Consider the following 4365-nt stretch of genomic DNA (forward strand, 5'->3'; position numbering starts at 1 on the left):
ACACCTACCCTTCTCTTCCTCAACCTCTCACTCCAAAACCTAACTTCAGCCTCTCCCCCACCAGCTTCATCACCCTCATTGGTCTCAACCTCCACAGCCTCAAAGCTTTTTTTACAACTGGGGCACACCAAATTATGCTCCAAATACTTCCTCTCAAATTTGTGCAACAACCGGCACGTGGAACACGCCGTCCAGAACGTGTCCAGGCCCCCCAGACCCACGACATTCTCCTCCTGAATCCTAATCCTAAGCTTCATATCATACTCCTTCCTACGAATCCTATCCGACAAGAACCGAAACGCCTGGCTGACGAGCTTAAAGGCCTCTTCGGAGCCGGCGTAAGGGTTCTTGTCGGGGTGAAGGACTAGTGCGAGTTTCTTGTACTGTTTCTTAATGGTATTGATGTGAGCGAAGGGCTCTACCTGGAGGATCTTGTACCAGTCGGGCGTGGCAGTGCCGGGGGATTTGGTGGCCGCGACGCGGAGGATCTTGAAGGAGGTGACCATTTCGGAGATGCCGTCAAGTTTGGGGGCGAGGCGGTGGGCTCGCTTGGCGTACTTGAGCGCCGACTTGAGGCTCGAGTTGTTGTATTTGGTCTCCGCCATGGCTTTCAGTCGCTGGGCTTCTTCTTCTTTGTCTTGCTCCGGCTCGGAGGCCATTTTGCAAGAGAGAGAGAGAAAGAGCAGTCGATGGAGAAAAGGGCAGGGTACGGGGTTTTGGGAGGTTTTTGTTTGTGTGGAGGAGTAATTCAATTCGTCGCCTGAGTCTTCGTATCATTTTGAGCTTCGATATTGATTTTTGAAAAATGATTTTAAGTAAATATTTTTTTCATATTTTTCTTATCTTATTTTACAAATTAACCGAGGTTAATATTATAAATTTAATATTTGATCTATTAAATTTATAAGATGATACGAAAAAATTATTAACGTAAATTATTTCTCTTAATTTTTTAGTTATGATACCGAGCCACATCAAATCATCAACTTCAGATATGAGAAAGAGATAACTCCATGAATAAAATTATTCGGTGTGATCTTCAAACTAAAAAACTAATCTATATACATCAAATATTAAATGGGATTACGCTATATAGGTTTTGAGAGATAAAGAATAATGTATAGAGTCCTTAAGAAGTAGCTCAATCGGCTATGGACTACGTCTAATGAAGCGAAAGTCACTAGTTCGAATCCCCCATTCCCCTTCCCTTGTGTAGACATATTAAAAAATAATAATAATAATAATACTAATGTATAGCATTACTCTGTAGTGGGAATTGGTTGGGTCGAGAAAAAACAATAAAGAAAAATGATATAATCCATTTTAGATCCCCAGAATTGTGTAAATTTGATAATTCTTCTTGTCAAATTGTGTAAATTTGTTGTCCCAAGTTGGTACATCAGGTTTAAAATACGAAAATATTAGAGCTGTTATTCTTTTACAACTTGTTGATGAGTGGTAGCTTCTAATTGAAGATTGTTAAAATTTTGGAGAAAATATACTTTTACCACCAAATTATCACCTTTTTTCTTTTTTCTTTTTTAATTTATGTCTTTAAACTATGACATTTAAATACGTCAAAATACCGTCTGCCATTTTGACAAAAATCTTCCCAACATACCTAACCTTTGATTGGACAAGCTTCATTTAAAAAAAATCAAAATAAAAAAACCTCCTAAAAATTACAAATAGTGAAATTAAAATGAAATCATACCAGAATAAGGCACAAAGGTTTTGCTCTCTTCAAGGAAATTCAAGCCCTCTGCGGTTGGCAAAGCCAAAAAAACAGGTACAGCAGACCTTTTCTTATGTCTTGTCTCCTCTATTATGATGCAACGACTCGACTATCCACTGGACAAACTCTGCACCAGTGGTTGAGCCCAAACCTTTACTAGAAGAACTCCTTTTTCTGGCCTGAAATTTCTCAATTGTTTGAATGTTTGTTAATTGTTCTTGTGTTGTTTTGGAGGTTGGTGAAGATGGCTCTATTTATAGGCTCTTTGGGTATCCTGGAATTAATTACCCAATTAATCTGGAAATTTTAGAAAGAAACTGGAGCTCACATCACACACTTTAAAGGTTATAATATTTGTACTTGCTTAGCCATAGATTCACACATCCATATATATAAATTTTGATAATTTTACAGATGTCGCTCAAGATGCCGTCGATGATGACCCATATGAGTGTCTCAACTTTTGTCCTTGAGGCCGGCAAGAATACTAGTATCAATTTTTGGCCAAATCTTCAATTTTTGAGAGAGTTAGAGCTTGTTTGTGATTACGTTTGAGAAATAGAGTTCTTAAGTCAAAAAATATTTTTTGGCAAAAGCTTCATTTTTAAGCTTTTTGCCAAAAGTGCGTTTTGGCTATTTTTAGATTTTTTTTAACCCTTAAAAGTGCTTTCAATTTTTTTTTTTACCAAACATGTACTTATTTCTTCAAACAAACTTTTCGAGTGTTAAACGCACGTTTAGGACTCTCAAACGCACCTCCAAACATATCCTTAATAAGCTCAAACGGCTAGTTCGTTTAGTGGGCCAGTGTTTGATTAATATCTCAATTAAAAAAATGATAAATAAATTCAAATCATTCACTCACAAACGACTATCAACTTTTCATATTTTTACCTTATTCATACACACTTAGAGTATGTTTGAGAATGTGTTTAATAAATAAAGTTTTTAAGTAAAAATAAATAAATTTTTTTTTTCTGCAAAATCTTCATTTTTTAATCTTTGCCAAAAGTATGTTTTGACCATTTTGAACTTTTTGGACCCTTAACAATGCGTTTATTTTTTTGTACCGAATGGATAATTTTTTTTTTCAAACGGACTTTTTAAGTGTTAAACGCATTTTGAGGCCCTTTAAACACATACTCAAACAGGCCCTTAAGCCAAATAATTCAATCAATTATATATCAAAGTAAAATCCATCTCCTTATCAATGTGAAAGTTGGATTTTTGTCAAAATATTTACTCTTTTTTTTTTTTTTTTTAACAAGACATTCATTAACAAACCACTACAAAATATTTACTCTTCAATTCGTCATTAACTCATGAAACTCCCACCATTTGTCATTCTATTAATCAATCAAATTATTTTATTATTAGTAACCCATTTAATCAAATATATTCTTTTATCATTAAAATGCACCAACAATTTAAATGTGGGTTATTAATTCTCGACTTTGATATTGACTTGACTCTTAGTCTTATGTAGTTAAGAATTTTAGCTGTAAAGATTGTGTTCGGTGAAGTTGCAAAAAGTAGTTTTGGAGGTTGGGGTACTCTTTTATATTGGTGGAATTCAGCTCGTGCATCAATGGGGATGTTGAGTGCAAAGAAATATATGTTTTTAAAGGAGAAACCAACAAATATGTATAAATGTTTGGTCCAATTAAAGTATTCATATTTATCGTAATAGTAAAAATCCCTATCTAAACTTAACAATCTCTAAACTTTAAGGGCTCATTTGGTTCGTTGATTGGGTATTCCATTAGGAAAAAAAATAGTTATTACTATGAATAGAGGAGGGCGAAATGGAATAGTTATTCATATTCCTTAGTTTGGTAAGGACATATGTATTCAGTATTTTAATGGGAACTGAACCAAAATTACAAAAAATCCCACCCTTATTTTTTATTTTATTTTTTTAAAAAACTCAAATTAAGAAAAAAAAAATTGAAAACCTAGAATTACAGGGGCGGCTGCCCACCCCCTGTGAGATTCTACCACCCCAGTTCACATCAGGGGTGGCCGCGCCACCCCAGAGGACCTTGCGCCACCCCCGAAATTTGATCAGGGTTGGCCAAGGCCACCCCGACAGCCGTTGCCACCTCCAGAGGGTCTCGTTGGTCCATCGAGAGGCCATCGAGGGTGGCAGTGCCACCCCAAGGCCTTTTATGGGTGGTTGGTCATGCACATAATTTTTTTTTTTCATTAATTAATTTATATTTTTAAAGTTTGAGATTAAAAAAATAAAAAAAGTTTTTTTGGATAAAATCTTGTCTTTTCCATAAAGAATAACTATTATTCTCGTTTTTTAGAGAAATAGCTATTCCTGTATAGATGTAATTAATCATTCCCATGGGAATAATTAATTCAAGGAATAGACCCCAACCAAACAATGGAATGACTATTCTATGAGAATAGCTATTCTATTCTAGAGGTCTATTCCGCAAACCAAATGGACCCTTAAATAATATTTGGATTCAAAATTTGTTCTATCAAAAGTAGACAAAATTATCCATTTAATTTAGGGGAATCCGAATTTTTTGGGCAAGATTCTGAACTTATGCAAATAAATAAATACATAAATATAGTTCTTTTATATGTGTAGGACAAATCTTAAACTTTTAATTTCA

Source organism: Corylus avellana, chromosome ca3 (assembly GCF_901000735.1).
Source record: "Corylus avellana chromosome ca3, CavTom2PMs-1.0".
Classification (NCBI taxonomy): domain Eukaryota; kingdom Viridiplantae; phylum Streptophyta; class Magnoliopsida; order Fagales; family Betulaceae; genus Corylus; species Corylus avellana.